This window comes from Triturus cristatus, chromosome 8 (genome assembly GCF_964204655.1).
Source record: "Triturus cristatus chromosome 8, aTriCri1.1, whole genome shotgun sequence".
NCBI classification, from domain to species: domain Eukaryota; kingdom Metazoa; phylum Chordata; class Amphibia; order Caudata; family Salamandridae; genus Triturus; species Triturus cristatus.
This window is the reverse complement of record NC_140591.1, coordinates 1,130,600,701-1,130,624,855: the sequence shown is the minus strand read 5'-3', so window position 1 is coordinate 1,130,624,855 and position 24,155 is coordinate 1,130,600,701. Positions and strand designations below refer to the sequence as shown.

Sequence of the window (24,155 nt, the reverse complement as noted above, 5' to 3'; positions counted from 1 at the left end):
CGGGAGATAATCCCGGCCGACCAACCTTCAAGAGGTCAGACCGGGTAATAGTGATTGATTATATCTTGATCAGTGTAGAACTTTGGCATAGTGTGTTGAATTTTGGTATTGAAACACGTAGTGAGAGTGACCATGACCCCCTTGTTCTAACATTAAAATTTCAGATGGGGGGGCCATGATCAAAATCCTGAAATGTTTAATCCAAATAAATTTGTGGTGGTTAATGGAGGGAGGCGAATCCGATGGACAAAAATTATTCACTCGAGGGATGCACTGTCAAAATTGTACGCAACTATTATACCCCTCCTAGAACAGCCAGCCTTGAAGCGCAACACCCTCTTATCCCAAATAGCGCTAGCAATGCCGGGAGAATCCATCAAGAGATGGTGCAGGCTCTGTCTGTTTTTTTTAGTGATGTTTCTACTAACAATACATTTAAACTTCTAAGGGATAGAAAATCATGGTTTAATAAGAGTTGTCGAGAAGCAAAACAACTTTTGTTGAACTCTCTAAAAGGGGCTGATAGCAAGAATATCCGGGATGCCAGGTTCTCCTTTAAGAAAATTACAGCAAGTGCAAAGGCAGAGTGGGAAACCGAGAGATGGTTAAATATTAAGATGGCTTTGGAGCTAAAAGACAGTAGAAGTTTCTGGAATTTGGTCCATCATGGCCAAGCAGAAGGTAGGACCGTCATTGATCCCAACATCGATGAGGATACATGGCACCAGCACTTTAAGGAACTCTATTCAAGTCCCCTTACTGATGTAAGTGCGGTGAAGCCATTGGCCTGCCTTCTCATTCCCGAGCTTGTTTGTGATATTCCGCTATGTACTATGAGCGAGGTTACCTCTGCCATCGCGAAACTCCAGCCAAATAAAGTCCCTGGATTGGACAGAATTCCCGGGGATTTATATAAAAGTGAACAGGCAGTTTGAGCCCCATATTTATTAGCACTTTTTAATGAAATTTTGTGTGGCCTACCTGCACCAGCAACATGGGCTGGTGCTGAGATTATTCCAATTTTTAAAAAGGGCTCGCCGATTGAACCAGCGAACTGTCGCATTTAATTCGAGGTGCGGGACCGCCGCATGTCTGGCGGCTGCTCCCAACACTGCGGGGATGGCGGGTGGACTCAGGTCCGCCCGCCATCCTATTAGGCCCCTTAGTTACTAAATCTAATATCTGAGAAAGAGTTGTGTCAGAATCTGTGACTGAGGTTGACTGATAATATGGACTAGGTAATCTGTAAAAAAGGACTAACCATGCACTCTTCTGAATCTCACGTCTTCCTCCAATGACCACTTGAAACAATAATATAGGAGCCAGTAATACAAACGAGGAAATAAGAATTAGATAAGAGAGAAAATGGGACACTGCCGCTCTGGCTTGTCACGTCTGCTGAGCACTGATGGTTGCAGCTCGAAGTTGGTATCCAAACAAATCCAGGAAATCTGTCAGTAACCAGTTGTGGAAGACCTGCATCTAACCAGAACAGTGAGAGGAAATATCTTAGCTGTATCTCTGTGTAACCAACTCTATGTGTCCTGCTATGAAGCTTGTTATCTATGAAAGTAAAGAGTGCAAGAGACAAGTCTCAGTGTTCACAAACCCAGGGGGAATGGGGGGCGGGGGATGGGGGCCTGTCAATTAGGGGACCAGGATGTTTCTGAACCTTAAAATGTTCACCACCACCATCAACGAGCCACACCAAGCATGAGCCGGGAGCTCTTATAGTAATTATATTTCTCCAGAATCTCAAAACACTGCACAGTGGCCACATTTGACTATAAAACAAATAAAGCAGCCAAGAAGAAAGCCAACACTGGGTTTAATTTAGAATGAGCCAATATGAAAAGAGTTGGCACAGAAACAGCAATGGCAGTTTATTAATATACTAAATAATACCCCCAAAAACTGTCAAAAAACTGTAACATTGTAAAATACATATTGAATAATTTTATGATAACAATAAAATTATCTAAAATATATTAAACTATGTATAAAAACAAATGTACACATTTATTTTTAAAAATAACTTGAAATATTCAAACATAAAAAGTATATGTATGTGTAGAAATGTTAAAAATATAACTGCATTTCTGTAAAATAAAAATATTACACAAACAATGTAAAAATATTTTTTTTAAATTCAAAACGTACAACTGTATCTTAAAAAAATTCTAACATTATAAGGATGTTAACAAAATATACTGGTTTAAATCTGTTATACGTTTTGAATTAATATGATCTTAAATTAAAAAACTATATACATAATTTTTTTGTTATTATTAATAATTTAAAAATAAAACTAGCCAAAAAATTTTAACCACATCTTCATGTCTAAATACAATATATTGTTAATAAAACCTATTGTATGAAAAAATGTATTTGTCAAATTTTTATACTTAATTTATAAATCAAATTCCTTAATAAAACTATTACATAACATTGTAAAAAATATACACAACTAGCAAAATATATTTAAATAAAAATATACACCCTCCAAAAATATTTTGAACCCTATAAACAATATTACACACTTAGAAATATTAAAATATTAAACTTTTAAAAATAAAACCTAATAAATTAAATAACCAAACCCGAAACCAATTAATAAAAAATAATATATTACACTAACCTATTAAAAAAGATTATGCAAATGGCAAACAAAAAACTCTAAAACAAATTATGGACACCAAAACATAAAAGATTACTATTCCAACTCCAAACTAACTAATTCAAAATAAAGCGCTGAACATTAAAGCACAAAAAGATTCCAATTCCAATTCCAAACTAACTAAATTCAGTGAGAGTGCTGGACAATAAAACATAAAAAATGACTTTCTAACTACAAACTAGCTAAATCCATGGAAAGAGCTGGATATTAAAACATAAAAAAATACTATTCCAGACCCAAACTAACCAAAGTCAGGGAAAGTGCTGGACAATAAAACATGACAAATTACTATTCCAACTCAAAACTAACTAAATTCAGGGAAAGTGCTGGACAATAAAACATAAAAAACTACTATTCCAACTTTCAAATTAACTAAATTCAATGAAAAGTGCTGGACATTATAACATAAAAAATTACTATTCCAACTCCAAACTAACTAAATCCAGGAAATGGGCTGGACAATAAAACATAACAAATTACCATTCCAACTTCGAACTAACAACAATCATAAAAAATAACACAACCTAATCAAAAAACCATATAACTAATCAATTTCAAAATATTAAAACTAAAATAAAAATAAACATTAAACAAAAAACAATAACTATTTCGAAAACAAATTAATTAAGTAAACACTAAATACATAATAAAGTAAAATATGTACTAATACTACTCCCACCCAAATAAATATATTAAATTATCATATAGTAACCTCAAATAGTTTTTTCTTAAATATGCCAAAAATGTTTCAATAAAATACACATATTAACTTTTAAATTACAAATGAACATAAAAATAAAAATGCAGATAAACTTAAAATGCACACATTTTTTTACATTCCCAAAAATAATATTTTACATTTTTTACAATTTTGTAAATTAAAAATATCCAACATTATATAAAATTATATTGAAAATAATTTACAAATCTTTGTATTCTTTCTTTTCCCCTAATTTTTTTCATGTTAACAAATGTTTTTTAATTTTATTTCAACAAATCCAAAAATTAAACATTTTCAAATGTTATAAATTATTTATTAAATTATGAAATACACCAATTTGTTGTTTAATAAAAAAATGTAACACTTTTAAAAACAACAATTACAACTACTAAACATATCTTCCATTTATTACACATATAATAAACAATAATAAACTAAAAAAAACAATGTTTTTAATTTTCTGTAATTTTAAATAATTCTTAAATCATATAACTTAAACAAAATTTAAAAACAGATAACAACCCCACATAACCAAACAAAATACAACTACATCCCACAAAAACAACATTTTTTAAATATTTTTTAAAAAGTATTTTATTAAAAATTACAATAGTAAATACAAATTGAATTTTCTTATTCGCTTCAAACAAATATATTTGAAATTACTCCCCACCATTATCCCCTATATACCCAACATCCCACTTCTAAAAAATATAAAACAAAATTTTTAAAAAACATTATTTCCTAAAAATAAATAAAACATTAAAAAATATAAATTACAATAATAAATACAATATATATGTTTTATAAATATTCATTTCAAACAAATATATTTTCAATTACTCCCCACCCTTATCTCCTATAAACCCAACATCCCGCTCCTAAAAAATATAAATCAAAAATTAACAAATATATATATTCCTACAAATAAATAAAAACATAAAATAACTATAAATATCATCAACAAAATATACTTATACATTACACTATAAAATAAAAAAATAAAAAGCGACATTATAACAACTATGGGACCGATTCAGATTCCGGCCGCAAAAGCTACCGACTGACCCGGACCCGGACCGGAGACTGACCGACACGGACCGGCGCCGTACGACCCGTGCAGTACGATGCAACACGTGTGAATTACAACCGACATGTACGACTGAGCCGTAGGGAAAATAGTGATCCAGCCGGAAAACCAATCGCGATTTTCACCGACCGACACAAACCCGGAATGAACCCGACCGACCCGTACCCGCGATTTCCGACCCGCGCACTACGATGCAATGCGTGTAAAACAAGACCGACTCGCACGGAGAACAAGCCGCACGACCGACACGCACAGAAAACCGCGCCCACAAGTAATAGAGATCTCCGCGACCGATGCGTATGAAACACAGAAGATAGGCACCGTGAACGAGGCAGAGAAGCCCGCACGAGACAACATCAGCGTCCGTTTCCGTCAGATGAACGTCTCCTTCATGCCTACAAAACCCAAAGGAAAAAAGACAAAAAAGGACCAAACAAGCAATGACAAAGCCAATAAATATCAAATAAAAAAAACCTGGGACAAAGACACACCCACAACTCCAACTATATAAAGGACTACAATCACTACCATGATCCCCAGGAGACACAGCCAGCAGCAAACACCATTACACAGCAACCACAGACACACTCACAACTCACCCATCACACAACTCACACACCATCAGCACCTCATCCAAAAGCACACACACATACAGCCAGCAGAACCAACACCAACCCACCCTCACTTGCACCCTCACACACACATCACTCACCACCACCACCCATCAACATGCCCCCAAAGAAGAATCCAAAGTTCACAGATAGTGAGTTAGAAGTGCTGGTAGACGAGATCATCGGAGTAGAGCCACATTTGTTTGGTACATTGGTCCAAAGGACCCCCATGTCACAGAAAACCAAGATGTGGGCGAGGATTGTGGACAAGGTGAACGCTCAAGCACCAGCAAGGCGCACAAGGGACGATATCCAGAACAGGTGGTATGACGTGCGCAGGAGGTTCAAGAAACTCATCAAAAAAGATCACGCCCTGAGTCAGTGCACCGGCGGTGGCCCTCTTGCCAAACCAGTCTACTTCAGGACCTGGGAGGAGAAGGTGCGGGACATCCTACCGCCAGAGAGCATCCATGGGCTAACAGACATACCAGAGCCTGGTGAGTACACAAACAACATACCCAATATTGTGTGGCAAGGGGACAGTGAAACCATGCACCGCAAGCAAAGCCACAGTAACCAATAGATAATCATCCCAAGATGTGTATGCCAGTCAGACAAACACAAAACCTGCCATCACATAGTGACTTGGAACTGTGTCATGCCATGCACCAACCTACAAACAAATAGAGCAAGGCAGTGGCACAAAGCTAAATCAACACTGCCAGACAGTTTGCCACCACAAACACACTACCTCACAGTGCAGCTGACTGACAGGAAGGAATAGTGGGTATGCAGGTGAAGTGAGTGTGTCCAAAAGCATGATGGGGTCTGTAGTCACAGATAATGCTCCCCCTCCTGATTGGCCCATCAAGACCTCTCTGAAACATGCCCACATCACAGGGAGTGGAAAATGACTGACAAGATGGCTGACACTGGGTCCTGCTGTGGGGAGCACAAAGCCCTGATAGGGCATGTGCGCAAATCAGAAGCAGGACACCACTGACTGACATCCTGAAAGAAAACTTGCACGCCCTCCAAAGGAAGCACGTTTCATGATGGGAAGTCTGTCCGGGTGGGAAGGAGGACTGACAGCTCTGACCATACTTACCAGCATGTGGAGACCCCCCCCCCTCAACACAAACTGCACACAACTCACTGGGTAGAATGCATTGACCCACACCTCAGTGAAATATCATCAAAAGATACCCCGTACTGGGTGCTGCTGTGTGAAGCACAGGTGCTCTCTTTGGACTTGTAGCCAAACAAACATCAGGATTTCAGAGTCAGCCATCTTGCCATTGCCGTCACACCCCCTCACAGGGAAGCAGAGTCAAGAGGGAGGAAGTATGGGCATACTGGGAAGGGGGATGTAGCCGAGAGTATGATGGGAGTCGCAGTCACTGACAATCTACACCCTCCCACATGGCCCAGCAAGCATACACTGAACCATGCTCGCCTCACAGGGAGTTGGAAGGGACTGACAAGATGTCTGACACTGGGATCTGTTGTGGGGAGCACAAGGCCCTGCTGGGAAATGGGCAACAACAATCTCAAACTCTGTCCGTTACAAGCTGGAAAAAAGCAGTGTACAGGCAGGCATCTGTTCGTACAGTAGAAAATGTCATGTTTGTGAACCGTTGATGCCTGTAGAAACATAACTCACATTGTGTGTCTCTTCCAAACACAGGTGGTGCTGGGGACCCAGCACCAAATGAAGAGGATTCCCAGGCCCAGACTCTGGTGGACACTGAGCTCTCTGGTTTGACTCCGTCTCTGTCCTCTTCGGATGACCACGACCAACCTGGCCCCTCCGGTGTGAGTCATCATGCAGCACCAGCAGCTTCAACATCTGCACCCCCTGTACCCACGCCCTCAGCATCTGGACACCGAGAGGGCACCCCCGCCAACATGGACAGACCAAGGCCACTGAACACCCACAGCACAGGGACACAGGACCCCCCGGAAGCTACAGCAAACACCACCAGCAACACCACCCAAGGGGTCCCGGTGTCACCTGTGCGTCCCACCGCTGAACCTACCGATGTGGATAGGGGTGCTGGGAGGGGTGGGAGGCAGAGGGCGCACCTTGCAGAGGGGTCTGGACTGCATGATGACCCCCAACTGGCACGCATCATAGATGCGTACCAGGATAGCACCGGAGGATTTGGCCAGGTAGTGGGGATGCTCAAGGACATGCAACAGGAGCAGGCTGCCCACCATGCCCACATGGAGGCCAAGTGGGATGCCCTTACTGCGGTGCATCGGGACATACTCCAATGCCTCCGCCAGATCAACACAAACCTGTCCACACCTCCCTGTGTGGCCACAACATCTGTTGCAACACCATCTGCCAGCGCCACAGGGAGGGAGGATGACTCTGGCGGAGAGTCCCCTGCACCGCAGAGGCCTGCACCTGAGGATCCTCCCCCAGGAAGAAGAGGAGTCGTCCGAAGAAGGACATGTGAGAGGCAGATGTCCCAGCACATCCCCCAGGGCCTCTAAACCTGTTCTGGACAATGTTCTTTGTGCGCAACTCGTTCACCTTGTCCAATCACACACAACCCGCCCACATGACATGGAGGGTTCATGTTGGGCCAATGTAGCAGATGACTGTGGACTTCACTCTGGACATTTCATCTACCAGCACTTCCAACTCTAATGTGAACTTTGGATTCCAAAACCAATGTACAGCACCCACCATCCTGTGCTCTTTCCTCACACAAGTTCGAAAATAAACTCACCAGTACACCATACTTGCCTCTGTTGTGATTCCAAATTGTCATGTGTCATGGAGATGTCGATCTGCTACACAACACAGTGCATGCCAAATACTGCAACAATGTGACCAACGTCAGGTGAGTCATGGTGACGTGACACATGTGAGGGAGACAGACCACTATGGCAACACAACACATACTAACCATGGCCATGTTACTCATCACACACAATGATGTTGACCTGAAACACATAGGTATGCACAACCACAACACCTATCCACAGTCAGTGGTAACAAGTCCACAGGTGAGGTAAGCAAATGTCACTCAGATGTGGGAAGACAGACAATGCACCTAACAAAGCATAGCACAGGTTCATTACACATCAGCAACATGTTTATTCAAAAATAGTTGCAAGGCAATTGCACGTTACGGTGGACACACGGTCACAGAGTTTCGGAGAATTGTAGTCCAGGGGTGTGTGGCACACCACTTGATGTTAATTGACTACTCCCACACTGGTGTCAGATTCTGGGTGTTGGGGGTCAGTGTTGAACAAACAACAGGCAAATTACCCTGTGAAGGACAGACACAAGACACAGTCAAAAGCACAGCAAAACAGGAGAGAAATGCAATACACATGCACCAAACATGTCACAATAAACCTACACAAAAACAAGTTAGCAGTACTACCCTATTGTGGAGTACACACCACCTGAATGTACACATCACTGCATGCATCCAGTCAAGTGGCACACAGACACACTCAGACAGCAACAGAGCAGCCACAACACATTCCAGGCTAACTCCATACATTGACATAACAACCCTGGAAACTCACATTCAGGTGGAGAAGTTGTTGATGAGCTGTGGCCGGACGTCACCCTCATCCTCATCATCACTGGCATCTTGGCCCAGGCCGGGATCCTCCACAGGTACCGGAGGTTGGTCATCGTCATCCTGGATGAGAGGCACCTTCTTCCGCACTGCCATGTTGTGTAGCATGCAGCATACAAGGATTATTTTGCACACCTTTGCAGGTTCATATGGGAGGGCCTCTCTGGTCTTGTCCAGGCAGCGAAAGCGGCTTTTCAGGAGGCCGAATGTCCGCTGAATCACGCTCCTGCTCCGACCATGTGCCTCATTGCAGCGCATCTTGGCTGGTGTCACAGGGTTCCGGAGGGGTGTCAGCAACTACGGTATGTTGGGGCATCCGGAGTCACCTACACACACAAAAATGAACAAGTAGCTGAGTTTGGTAGGAGTGCGGAATACAACATTGACAAACACACACAATGATAAACAGTCAGTACACACCGACAATCCAGGCATGCTGAGCTGGTATCTGTGACATCAGCATTGCAATGCGACTACTCCTCATTATGTAGGCATCGTGCGCAGAACCAGGGAACCGTGCACACACATGTGTGATAGACATGTCTGCAAGACATACCACCAGAGCATTGATCGAGTGGAAATGTTTCCTGCTCCGGTATGCCTGCTCATGTGCCTGTGGTAGTATCAGGGCCACATGTGTCCCATCAATATATCCGATGACGTACGGCATCCTCCCCAGTGTATAAAAGGCATCCTTTATTTCAGGGAGTTCAGCTGGGCTAGGGAACTTGATGTACAGGTCAAGGAAATGCAACATCCCCTCCAAGACATCGCGTAGCACCCGACTAAACATAGTTTGCGACATACCACCTGCTGTAGCCACAGTGTACTGGAAGGTACCAGTAGCAAAGAAGTGCAGGGCTGCCATCACCTTCACCTCTGGGGTCAGTGCTGTAGGGTATGTCCGGCCAGGTAGCAGATGTGGCGCCAACTGCTCCGCCAACTCCTCAATCAGTGGCCTGGTGAAGCAGTACCGTTGGATGCAGTCGCGTTCCTGCATGGTTGCAAGGTCTGGGAACGGTCGATGGACAGCTGGTGCCCTGCAGAACAGAGATGAACAAAGGAAGATTGTCGGTTCATCCACCCATGTGGCCATGACCAGGCTCAATATCACATGATAGATCATGACATTACACAATGTACAGAGGTGTGTGCTGTTGGGCATGGACACATATGTCACCTACATGACCATCACCTCACATCTCAATTCCACATGTCCACATGAGTCCCATGTAGTGCAATGGCCAATCATCTGGCTGTGTCACCCGACCTATGTACTGCTGTGACGTTACAAACACACCACAGTGACAAGTGAGGCCTGATGTCTCCCAGGCATCACAGATCTTTGCCATGCAGATACCCAGGGTCCCTGTATTGCCACATCGACAATGCCATGGACATGGCGTATCACGTACACCCTACAAGGCAAGCATGAGTCCCACAGGTAGTGGCCACTGTTGTCCCTGCAGGCCCTACATGTATGTCTCTAAGACACACACACACACCATCAAGGTAGATGCATATACCACTTGGATGTGGAGACTGTCTCCCATTGGGCACATTTGATCAGCCACGTCTGAGACACAACATGCACACAGACTGTGGGTGCACATCAGAATTGTGGCTACAGGTCTCACTGTGATGTACATGCCATCACCCCCAGGCATCAGGGTATATGTGACATGTCCTAAACAGATCCAACATGAAACTGTGTCCGTGACTCATGCCCATTACTGTACATTTGCACATCACAGTGGATTCTGCCCCCATGAACACGTGCACAGCCTGGGAGTGGCCGAACAAAAGTGCCACCCAACAAACCAAATGTGCCCCCCCAACACACAGGGAATGCAGCCTTACATGCCATGGGACACTGTGTGGGCAATGCTATAGTGTGGTAGGTGTGCACAGGTGTCCCTGGCAAGTAATTGTGTGTTGAATCTGTCAAATTGTCACACCAATGAGGTCCGACACGGGTGACAATGCGTACGCATTGCTCGGCTCATGACCGAGCCGTGCGTATGCTTTGCCATTGACTGCAATGAGGTCCGACGCGGGTGACAATGCATACGCATTACACGGTTCATGACCGAGCCGTGCGTACGCTTTGCCATTGACTGCAATGAGGTCTGACGCGGGTGACTATCATGCATACGCGTCGGGCAGGCATGGTCCGAGACAGGCGTACGCCTTGGCCATTGAATCGTATGGAGACAGGTGCATGTGTATTTTCAAAATACACGTTGTACTGTAAGTTGACCGAGCCGGGTGCACCCATTGGCTCTGGACTGTCATGGAGACGGATGCGGATTCAAAACTTGTACGAGTTGTGCGCTGGAAATTCAGTTGGATGCCTACAACAATGTTTCAATTACTATTGTGTTATGGAGGTGAAAATTTGAACGATGCGGAAGGCGTGTACGAGTCGTACATTTCCATGGATTGGCCAGATTCATAGAATGCAACTGTGTTGGACCTATCACTTGGGACACATGGCACAGATTCTGCCTCTGCAGCACAGATATAAGACTGGCTGCCCCCCAGGGAGCTCACTTGCCTGCACTACATGCTCCTGGACCACATCCCTGCTACCACTGCTGCTGTCTCTGCATCCTCTGGCTCCTGCTATGGCACGTACTCTGGAGAGGGCCCCAGCCTTCACTGAGGAGGAGAACCAGGCCCTGCTGGAAGTGGCTCCTTCCACAGTACAGCAAGCTGTATGGGAAATCAGGGGAGCAGGTGAGTGTGCAGTCCACTGCCTTCCTAATTGTGCATGTTGTCTGACTAGCAGTACTAGCAGTGTGTACACCAGTGGCAAGCATTCTTACTGACTACTTTCATCCCTCAAAGTGTGTAGGGACATGTAATGAACAGGTGTTCTGTTGCTAAAGTACATTAGTGTAAGCTTAAACTTCCCTGGCATTGTTAACATGTCAGGCATGCAGGTTATTTGTCCTTCCCCATGGTTGCACTACCTGTGTAACTAATTTCCCTTTGTGATGATGACATGTATATACAAATGTGTGCAGCACAAATATGGGGCATGTGTGTTAATGTACTTTTAACTTTGTCATCCTCACAGGTTGATGCCCACCAGAAGCAGGAGATATGGCTGACCATCGCCCGGCAGTTCGTTCGGTGGGGGTCTACAAGCGCCGGATCCGCAACTGCCAGAAGAGGTGGCAGGACCTTCGGGGCTGGACCCGGAGGATAGCTAGAGTCCAGCTGAATCTGTCACCTCCACGCAGGAGGGGCGGACACTGGACCCTGACCCCCCACATGCTCCGGATCCTGGCAGTGGTCTTCCCGGACCTGGATAGGCAGCTGAAGGCCAGACAGCAGCAAGAAGGGGGTAAGTCCATGCCTAATCTGTGTACTATGTCTGAAATGAGAATTGCAGTCTTTTGGCCTGGTCACACTTCCACATTACGTAGGTCTTGTAGTCCAATACTCAGGTCCCTCAATTGTGTGATGCACCCTCCTCATCTGTTCCACCGGTGTGGCCCCTACAGTCTGTTGCTTGTGTCACTAGGGCACTGTGTCCCTGCAGTCAGCTATGCTTCAGCTACCGGACAGCATCTGTTCCCGTGACTCTGTTGTGTGTTTCATGGGTGGTTCAATTGTTTGCCCAATGCCTGTTATCTGACATGTGATCTGTGTGTGCCCTTGATATGTGTTCCAATTGCTGGTCTGACTCGCCACATGTGGCTGGGGTATTTCAAATAGAACCATGCAGCAGGGGACTCCAATTTGTGGGCCTCAGAAGTATTTATATCAAGTATGTCACACTTGCTTAGCCACCTGACTACTGTCCAGGGCCAAACACTGTTTCACGTAGACCTGGGCAGTCATGCCCCCTCAAGGGCATTTAGAAACACTCTGTAATCCTACTCCTGTGTATCAACTTACAGGCTGTGCTTCATGACATGTGCCTTCAGGTGTCTGCCTCTGTGTCATTATGGTGTGGCTTCCTGTTACGTAGAACTGGGGTGTCCATGATTTTGAGGGTCAGCAGGACATCTGAGATGTGACTGTGTGAGACAAGACCTGTGTGACATATAGGTGTGTGATCATCTGACAGCGCACAATGGTGTATGCAACTGTGTACTTCAGGCAGGTGGGTTACATGCACGGAAGACTGTGATGTGCTAATGTACATGGCGTTGTGTTTGCAGGGACTCATATGTCTGATTTGCATGATGTGGGGTCTTCTGGGTCCTGGATATGTTGTTTGCAGGGGATGGGCAAGTGCACTTGTCAGCTGCAGTGTTTGCTTTACCCCTGAGCTATGATTGTGACACAGTGCATACTGTTGTTGTCTGGATGCTCTGCCCCTGTGACAGGAGACAGTGTTGACTGATTTTCCAGGCATGCCAGTGCCATGGCATTTAATTTGCTATGAGTAATCCTGCATTGTGTTCATGTGTGCACCATGCACCCCATTGTGGCATTGACTATCAGGACATGAGAACATCATAGTGTGTGTTGCTGGCATGCATCACAAGCATGTGAAATGAGTCTCTGACCATCCCTTCATCCGGACACCTGTACTGAGTCAGTGGCAAGAGATGTTCTGTGTGTATAGTGACATACTCCTACATGTTCACTTGCATGTCCAACTGATGTGTGGGTTGTGCATGTCGGGACATTGCGGTATTAGCATCCAACATGCAACAGACATATGGGTGCAAGTCAAGGAAGGATATGTGTGCCATGGTTGATGTTGAGAATGACAATTGGCTTATTCTAAACAGTGTTGGCACTTTGAGCAGTGTTCAGCTGATGATGCCAGGGCTTGCCCTGTGATGTGATGTACTCACTGTGGTGTGTGCAGTCAGTGCAGGTGACTTATGTTGTTCTCTTTCTTCCTATTCCTATCCAGATACATCCACGGCCACAGGAGGGGACAGCTCCTCGGACCAAGAGGAGCCACAGAGCCTGACAGGGACAGAAGGAGAGGAGTCGGGGGGACCCAGTGGCACGGAGAGCGAGTGGAGCCACACCGAGGAGTCGTCAGCACCATCCTCCCCAGCTGAGGGCCACAGCAGCTCTGAGGATGACTCCCTTGTGGAGGCGGGTGTCTGCAGCCACCAAACCCCAGCTAGTGAGGCTGCCCCGCCACCGCCCCCACCACCACTATCACCACCCTCCCATCGGCTCCCATCCCAGAGGTCTGTGGAGGCTCCCACGTTCGGGAGCATGTCTCCTTTGTGCCAGGCACGTCACCCCCTGCCCCTGTGTCCCCTGCTGCCCTGAGTGAGGAGTCTGTGGACTTACTTAGACAGATCCATGTAGGGCAGACATCGATGCTGAGTGTCCTCCATGCACACACCACTCTGTTGACGCAACTGGTGTCGTTCATGGAGGGCATTTCATCGGGCATGTCTGCCCTACAGAGGACCAATCAGTCCGTATCCTCCTCCCTGATGGCAGTAGTGTCCCTCCTCCAACAGTCCCGCACCCCTCCTACCCCTGCACCACCCACGATTCCTAGCAGCCTACCTATCCCAAGCACACACACACCTGCACATTCTCACAAGGCCACAGACACGGGCAGCACACAAACACCCAAACCAAGGGCTAGACGTGCACACAAGCAAGCGCAGAGGACTGATACCACACTCACAGGGTATGGTTTGCAGACACACACACAGTCATCCACAACCACTCCGCAGTCCTCCGAAACCTCTCCCTCCCAGCCCCCTTCCCTTGCCTCACCTGCAACCCCATCTCCCCAGAAGCTCTTTCTCTGTGACCTTGGCCTCTTCCCCACCGACCCAGCAGATCAAGATTACAAGGGGAAGAGGAAGTCCCCACACACAGAGGGGAGTGCCCCTCACACCCGGACACCCTCCCCTAAGCGCAGTCAGACTGAGACCCCCACCCGCAAGTCCCCCCGGAGCCGGAAGAGCAAGACCCCACCGCCGCCACGCAGCTCCAAGGCAAAGTCTCCGTCTTCCATCTCCCAGGCCACCACCTCAGAGGTTGCCCCGCCACACCCTGCCCCGGGTTCCCCCACCCACAGATACACCATCCCCAAAATGTTGAGGCCCTCCCCCCCTACCACTTGCTCATCCACACCCGGTCAGACGTTAGGGCCACTGATGTGGGGACCGTGTCCCCCCCTCTGTCCTACCGACTTCACCTGCACCCCATTCCACTCACATGGATTTAGGGACTGCAGTGGAGTCCACGACCACCCCGTCTGACTTGGGCACTGCAGTGGGGACCCAATCCACTCCATCTGACCTGCCCACTGAAGTTGTGCCAGCACCCACCCCATCTGACTTGTGCCCCACAGTTGTGACTACACCCACTACTTCAGTCCACTCCACTGCAGTTGTAAGTGACTCTCCTGCATCCACCACCCCTTCACTGCTTCCTTCTGCTGCGCCCTGATCCTGTCCCTGCGGTGCCTGGCCTGCGCCCATGTATTCCCCTCCGAGGTGATGTCCCCTGTCCTTCCAGTGCAGGCAAGCAACGTGTGACAGTTGTCATTCAAGTTCCCTCCTTGTAATTTGATGATGGACTGGCCATTGGCCTTTTGTTTTGTCTGCTGAATAAAGCTTTTTTCTTTATCCTTGTGAACTTGATTTAGCTGTACATTAGGTTGATGATGTTTAGCATGTCCTTGCACCTGTATTGCTTGGTTTCCAATGTTGAATACTGAGGTGTTGATGTGAGGTACTCCATGTGGTCCATGAGATATGTATCCTATTCTAGTCGGTATCCATGTCATCCGTTGCAGCTAACTGGGTGTGTCATGATTAACAATTTGAGAACATCTCTGTGAACATTTCATTTGCATGGTCACATCTGTGGCTTGCAACCATGCACATATGATGTGCTTCCCATTGTCCAATTTGTCTATTTCCCTGACTTTGTGCGCATCTCCACTGGACCTACAGGTGTGGGCATCATTGGTATAGGAGCAACTGGGTCCTCTGTGCAACTTGCTGTACATATGTGTTGAGTATGTGCAGATGACTTAGGGGAGACTCACGTACCCAGGCTGTTGTGACCAGAGCCTTCATTGTGTGGTAACTGATGGCTGACTGACCAAGTGTTCTGCTGACATAAGTGGGGCGTGCTGTGACTATGTTTGGCACAGCTGGACTTACACAGGAGTTGGGTCCCCTCAGGCAATGTCACGGATGTGTTGTCCCGTGACATAGCCTGGGTCCATGGTGTGTGTTGTATGAGCATGTGTGTGTGTGTCCACATCCCTTTTCATACACAGGCAGTGTTCCCTTGATATAGTTCTGTTGTTGATGCTTGCTGAGTGGTACTGTGTTCATCCCACAACTTTGCCATGGGCTACCAGATGTGTGGGTGCATGACACACTACTGTTAATTGGTGTTTCATCATTGGGATTTGTCTGTTCTGAGTGGTGATGATGTGGTCAGACGCAGATGGGACACAGTCAGGGTTCCCCAAGGCACTTGTTTGTTCGCAATATCATGTAGTTGTCCCTAGGTGGTACCTTTCAGTAATTGAGACATGTGTATGTGTGTGTGACTGCTCCCACTTGTCGGGTTCAGGGCTGTAATGTTTGCAGGTGTCAGCATGTGTGCTTTGTGGTTCTCCTTGGGTTCTGCATTGCCCTGGGACTGTGGCAGGTATTCGGAAGGTTACGTGAGCTTTGATGTCATGACCATGTACTGCATACTGTGCAGTGTGTCTGTCATTCACCAGGGTTGTAAACTGTCCTTGTGTGATGAGTCTGTGCACCTTAGTTCCTCCCAACATTCCTGTGTTTGTCATGGGTGCATGTGCAATGTCACCTGTCCATGTGGGCTTCACAGATGCACATTGTTGCAGTTCAGGGTGTGTGGTATTGAGGGTGGACTGATGTAAATGTTTGTATGGATGTGCCCCTAGCTCCCGTTTGTCCATGGAAGATGGGCCATGCTGAGTGATTTGTGTTTGTGTAGGTGTGATGTACGTTTGTGGCACAGGACACATGTCTGGGTTTCCCAGTTTGTACGACATCTACCTTTGTCATTACAGTGGAGGTGTCATGCATGCTTGTGTCACCCCAATGTCTGGTCCCTGGGGGTAGTGCTGTTGTGTGTCAGTCTCTTGCTGTGTTAGTTGGTGTTCATTCCAGCTTGTGTCACATGTGTCTGTTGTGCTCCCTCTCATCTCACAATGCCTGATTGCCCACTAAGGGTGTCCCAATGATGGTTTACTTTTGTATGGCACTGTGTCCACATCTGTGTCACTGTGGTTCAGCCCCCCTCATGTGTTGTGTATTTGCCTGGGGATACTGAGACACACACACACACACACACACACACACACACATGTTGTGTCAGATGTGCAGTGTGAGTTTGCCTGTTTGTGTTTGTGCATCTGCATCAGTGCATTGTTATTGCTGTGCATTGTTATTGTTATGGGCCATTGTCTGGATGCTGTTTCTGTGATTTTCTCTGCAGTCCCTGTGAGTCATATCACATCATTGTGCACATTCATCCTGGTTGTTAGGTGCCATTGCTGGCATGGAATGGGAGTTTGTGAGCTGACACCTACAGTCTACACAGGCTGTTTTGATTGGTGTGTCTATTTTCGAGATGTGTGTGTGCTTTGTGATGGTCACTTCTGCTTTTGTGTCATTGTACACTGTATGCATTGTCAGTCCCCATGTGTGGTGCTTGTCTGCACATGGCCGAGAGTATGTTTTGTTTTCACTGCACTGTTGGCCTCACCACATCTCTGTGGTATGGGACACAACCACTAGTTTGCCCCAGAAGTGTTTAATGTGTTGGGAGCAGGGATCATACATGCTGTTTGTTATTTGCAGCTTTGACCATGATGACACTTACCTTTTGGTCACTGTGATGAGGGGGGGTTTAGACCCCATCACCACAATGCTCAACATCTGCTGCAGTTTGGACCCCACACTTAACTTTTGTTCTACATAGTGAGGGGGTGTCAGTTTTACATTGACACAGTGCTATAGTGATGCCTGCCTTGTGTAGGGCACACTCATTTGTTGGTCACACATGTGCTGTTAGTTACATTGCATGTTCCAAGTTATAATCACTGTTGTGGGCATTTGTCACAGACTACACACTGTTATCATGATATTAGGGGGAATGCACTTTGCTGACATACATAATGTTCGGGTATGATTTATGTGTGGCGCATCACCCATCCTATGGGTGGGGGTGGCAGTAGTGCTGGGCAACAGGTCCCCTATGAGTGGGGGTGGCAGGGGTGATGGGCAACATAGGCCCTAGGGGTGGGGGTGGCAGTAGTGCTGGGCAACAGGTCCCCTATGAGTGGGGGTAGCAGGGGTGATGGGCAACATAAGCCCTAGCGGTGGGGGTGGCAGTAGTGCTGGGCAACAGGTCCCCTATGAGTGGGGGTGGCAGGGGTGATGGGCTACATAAGCCCTAGGGGTGGGGGTGGCAGTAGTGCTGGGCAACAGGTCTCCTATGAGTGGGGGTGGCAGGGGTGCTGGGCAACAGGTCCCCTAGGGGTGGGGGTGGCAGTAGTGATGGGCAACAGGTCCCCTATGGGTGGGGGTGGCAGTAGTGATGGGCAACAGGTCCCCTATGAGTGGGGGTGGCAGCAGTGATGGGCACCATAAGCCCTAGGGGTGGGGGTGGCAGTAGTGCTGGGCAACAGGTCCCCTATGAGTGGGGGTGGCAGGGGTGATAGGCAACATAAACCCTAGGGGTGGGGGTGGCAGTAGTGATGGGCAACAGGTCCCCTATGGGTGGGGGTGGCAGTAGTGCTGGGCAACAGGTCCCCTATGAGTGGGGGTGGCATGGGTGATGGGCAACATAAGCCCTGGGGGGGTGGCAGTTGTTCTGGGCAACAGGTCCCCTATGAGTGGGGGTGGCATGGGTGATGGGCAACATAAGCCCTGGGGGGGTGGCAGTTGTTCTGGGCAACAGGTCCCCTATGAGTGGGGGTGGCAGGGGTGATGGGCAACATAAAGCCTAGGGGTGGGGGTGGCAGTAGTGATGGGCAACAGGCCCCTAGGGGTGGGAGTGGCAGTAGTGCTGGGCAACAGGTCCCCTATGAGTGGGGGTGGCAGGGGCGATGGGCAACAGGACCCCTATGAGTGGGGGTGGTAGTGGTGCTGGCCATACAACCCCTATGGTGGCCTGTTGTTAGTGGCCAGGATGTGGATCCCCTGTGTGTGTGTGCCATTTTGCGGGTGCGTGTCATTTGTTTGTGTGGTAGGTGTCTGACTTACCGTCTGCGCCGTAGGCGTCGGTTCCTGATCCGGTCATAGATGTAGAGTACTGGTATGACCTGCGCGATGGGATTCATGATGTGTTTGTGTCGTACACGCTGCTTTTGCTCCGTCTCGTACCCGTTGCAAGCTGGTCCGTCTCGTAGCCGTGGATTGAGTTGTGGCGCGAATCGTAGCTGATATACTTGTTTTCCAGATGCTGTGACGTGCCATATGTGGCGACCCGTCCGGCGCGTAGGAAGTACGCATCGTACTTGTCAGGGCGGAAACTGCTATGGATACTGCTTCCGGGTGACTCGGTTCAGCGTTCAGGGTTACGGCTCGGACGGAGAATGAAGCTTGAATCACAGCCTACGTGTCGGTCGTGTTTTTGGCAGTTATGCGCATCGTACTTCATCTACAGGACGGACCGGCTACGGGTACGTGTCGGTCGCACGGTAAGGCTACGGACAGCTCTTGGAGAGCTGTCCGACCCGGATCGGAATCGACCCCTATATTTTTAACATCCATATTTTCAAAATCGATGTTTCATACTTACACAAATTTCAATATTTTCAACATCGATATTACTTACCTCGACATTCTTCTTCCACAATATTCTTGACTCAATATGTTTCTACATCGATATTGTGTCTCTACACTCCTCCAGTAGGGTTCAGAGACAAATGTCTAGATACCCATGATTTTCTACTTGTTTGATACAGGTTCCGGATCTTCCACATTCTCCCAGCTTATAAAAGAAATCCCATCAGGGGGCAGATACCCCTGGTCATGACCTGGTTACCTTTGGCCTTGTGTGTAAGCAAGCGGCTAGCTTTCTAAGCCATTAAATCAGGATCCGGGTCCAGAGTTTCAGGGTAATGCTGGAGGCATATTCTCTTCAAAGTCGGTCACCAGCTAGGTGGGAATTCTTCTAGAATAAATACTGTTAGCTCCTCTTCCCTCTTGAGCTCTCTCCCCTAAGTTGAGCTTGCCGCTTGGCATGTAAAACACTTCAGATTAAGGGGCCAATTATGACGTGCCCCATAAAGGCTCCGACCGTAGCCGCATGGGAATGGGCCATTCGGTTTCCTTTCAACTGCTTCATTATGATGGAGGCTGTTGGAAAGGAAACCGGCCGGTTGTTCTGGCTAGCTTCGGACGGGCTCAGAGAGCCCATCCACCAGTCAAAATCCGTCCTGTAATCTCAAGGGTGGACCTTTCTGCCCTTGAGATTACAATGACGGTTTCCAACAAGGTTTCCATGCCGGCCTGTCCGACATGGAAACCATGTCAAGAGCATTTAACTATGGGAGCATGGATAACGCCACAGGGCTTTGTGTTACAGTTCTCCAAAATGGTGGCTCTAATCCTTGCTTAGATGGCTCTCTCTTTTTGCCCAACTCTACTTAAGGCCACCCCCATTCCTCTCTTCATAGGATCAAAGTAAAACCCTACCCCCGTGGAAACATCCCCTATAACCCATTCAGACAATATCTCCTCAAAGTCTGCAGAGTTCGTTCTTTTGAAAGGAAGGATGTAGGCATAGAACCTACTGAGAGGCAAAGGTGGCCTGGGAGCTGGATGAAGTGGTGGGAAAGCCACTGTGCTAATAAGGCTTTGATGTCTGTATGGTGGCCACATCACCTTAAAGATAATGAGATGTAAAAGGCAGCAGTTAGCTCTGAGTGACAGGAGGCTCAGCTAGAGGAAGTGGTTAAGACACCAGCTCCAGTAAAATGACCATGTTTGTACTTTTGCCATAAACGTAGACCCATTTGTTTGATTGCAACTTCAAACACATCCAACCTGATTACTGACAAAATCCTAGGAGGGGACATTTTCTAACTCTTCTAATGCAGTTACTCCTAAACAATGTTTCAGTAGAGCAAGTTTGCATTGAGGTGTACTTTAAACAACGACATGTTGAATAATACTGTTGCCAGTATAAGTAAAAGAAATTAGAAAGAAGATGTAGAGAATGCTCATAAATTCCATAATTATTAACAAGTTAATGGCGTGGCCGCTTAAAAAATTGAAGACATGATGTAACAAGTCAGTACGTTTATATCTCCAATCCACACATATAAATAAACTTCAGTTATCAGGTGTACACATCACCAAATATGCATATACCTTTAACGTACAACATTCAACAAGAATTATAATTGCATATCACTGCATGACACACTGAGCTGTAAAGACAATTAAACTGTGTGCATGTCACCATAAAATATTGCACAAGAAAGGTGAAAGAAATGGTGTGTGTATATCACAGAGTGGCACACATAGTACAGTATTGGAATTGCAGATTTGTTAAAGGGTGTGCACATCATGACGAAAGATGCAAGTGATAGTCCTTTGTCCTAGGGACCATGGTGCGATGATGTGAGCGTTCGAGTGTCATGCACTACAAAGTTCACACTCATCTGCTTCATGCAATCTGCTAATCAAAGTCCCTCTCACTGTACTCCTGCACAGCAGCAACTTCACAAAGGCCTGAAATTGGAGAGCATGTCTTAGTGCTGCAGGCAGTTTTAGATGGCGACTTCTTCCTACTCCGCCACTTGTCACCACTTGTAAAAAGAGACTGCATCTGTGGTATATAAAGATGTCTAGTACACAAAATGATAATACTATAACAGGAAAGCACCAGCAGCTATTCCAAAACTCTCCTGTTCTCTCCCAACTGCCCATTAAACTTCCCACTGTTCTGCATTCAAATATACACAGAACACCCAATCATTCACTAAATTCAACATTCCATCCAATCAAACAGATATAGAGCACACCATCTAGCACTATTTTAAATCCACGAACTGCAACACTACCCACAAACTGCAAGTATTGCTGTTCTCTTTTGAGTGTGTGATTACCAGTTCTATATAAGAATATACACAGCGTCAAGTTGTCGTGCAGTTCCTACCAATCCGTAGGAGCTGCGCCATGTTTGGACAACATAAACTAAGGGCTTGGTGTCAAGACTGATTCCGGACACCCCGGCAGGATATGTTGGCCTATAGACCAGCTAGCTCACAGTGTCACCTAAGCCCCCCTAGCCTACCAGGGAGCTAATTGTTTTCTGGCAACCACTGAACATGACAACTCTGACCTCTCCGGGATCGTGTAAACAGTACAGAACCTTCCGCTAAGTCACTCGTGCTCACTTATTCTCAGAGAACTATACAGAGAATACACAGTGGGACGTTTTCAATGATATTTATTGAACCAGTATTATTCTTGCATACAATACGTGTGCTGCAAAGATTAGCAGACAGAAGCAGATAAACATGATTACAAGCACCAAAAGCATACATAGTAAATATAGTTCTACCATGGTGCTAAACAATGTATATATGCAGGCATATACAAAAGACAGTAATCTAGCATACTCCTACTATGCGGACCCTACTCTAAGTATACATAGAGTGTGTGCAGGTGTAGAGCCAAGAATCCCCCAAGGGACGATCCAATCCCATTACCTGATGGGATAGAGTGAAGTACCCAGTCTTGGTCACGAACTGGACACCCCTCACAAGATGTCAGACCACTGCGTGGTGATTTCTCAGCATGCAAAGACCCTTGGTGTCAGCAGAAGTACCTTCTCTCTTAATCTATCAGGATGCTCATCTTTTATAAAAGAAAACAGATTTGCGATTTACGCATAGATTATGATGTTATGGATATGGAGATAGCCATGTCGCCCCATTGATGAAGATAGTGTGACATTTGTACCTTGTACATAATGTTCAGGGCGTTGTGATCATATTGTGCGAAGCTAGATGTAAAAACAAGTTTAGTTTCTGAAAAACAAATCCAACATTGTCGTGCGTGCAAATGTGTGCAAAAGGTCACAGCTGGAAATGTTATTTGTGAGGACAATGTAAGATATAAACTCCTTCACTACGTGGGCCTAACTCGGTAATATAACAAGGTGTTTCTAAGCACTAATATGTTAGGGATATACAATATTGAAAAAACAACCAATATCATGCACTCCACATTTGGTGATGGACATCATTCCCAGGACTGTACCCAAACCTAGCAAACCTATAAACTTTCAAAATCCGATGCTAAAAACACACAGATCTGTAGAGCTCTTCTTGGCTGTGCATGTGCCCTCAATGAAAATAATAATTTCAAGTTTCAGATACTTGCAATTTACCATCACCTTTGTGCTCTCATCCATGATATCTGAATATGCCAGGAAAGTGGTGAAGGGAGAAGCCCTTTGATGTGAGCCTGAGTGGCATCCTTAAGACACAAAAACTATATGCATTTTGGATTTGGGTATTGCTAGTACCTAGAGCGAAGCACACTGGCATGAGAGATTGAATGATCTTTATTGCAAAGATTTATTAAAATCATAGCTAAATATCCAGGCAACATGAGTCCACAAGTACGATTCATCTGAGTTAAAATAATGACATTAAAGAGGAAGAATGCTCAGTATTAATATTCATTATATCAATTAATTAAGTTTGACAGAGGGCAAAAGTGCAATCATAGCATCACATACGTACTATGCCACCAAATAATTGTCATAGATAAACTTGATTATACGACAAAAGGACGAAAAATTGAATCATACAATCAGATACATAAAAATCATTTTAAAAGCTCTCACAAATAGCATTAATTAAATCAGCTGGATAAGACTGAGGACAAAAAGTGCATATGTGCCTTCACATACATAACATACCTTAGAAAATAGTTCCGCATGGGCAAAAATAATTATATGAAATAAAGAACTAAAGTGCAATTGTGCAATCAAATACATACAATTCATTAAAAGGTCAACACGGATAGATTAATATAAAAATTCAAGTTTAAAAATAAAGGCAGTACCTGCTCACACACATTCAATTCTTTACAAATAAGGGTCCGATTCCGATCTGGGTCGGAAAGCGCTCCGACCGAGCAGGATCCGGAGTGCTTTCCGACCGAGCCGGAGTCCTGCAGTCCGACCGAGCGAGTACGATGTGGCCGTATGCTGCCGGACTCGGTTCGGTCGGACTCCCATAGAAGTCAATGGGAGCCGGTCGTACGACGCGTACATGGGCTCCCATTGACTGAATGGGTACGTCTCGCACAAGGGCGCCCCCTACAGTGGGTACGTGTCGGTGCCATCCGCACCGTACATGCCTGTGTTGGGGAGACCCTTGGCCCCCCCCTGTGTCCGAGTCGTAGGGCTGCGAGTGACAGGGGGTCCAACGTGGACCCCCAAAGGCAACTTCCCGGACGTTTTGCGAGCA

The 24,155-nt window shown here is 46.3% G+C and overlaps 1 protein-coding gene across 1 annotated transcript in view; it reads right to left on the bottom strand.

Annotated features, from left to right (window-relative positions):
* Positions 1 to 1,385: 1,385 nt before the first annotated feature.
* The window catches only part of LOC146805500 (transcription factor 15-like), a 108,508-nt gene continuing 85,738 nt past the window's right edge, over positions 1,386 to 24,155 (bottom strand). Inside the window, exon 3 of the transcript XR_014967849.1 lies at positions 1,386 to 1,482. The gene's annotated coding sequence lies outside the window, so the exon portion shown is untranslated. The remainder of the gene's footprint in view (positions 1,483 to 24,155) is intronic.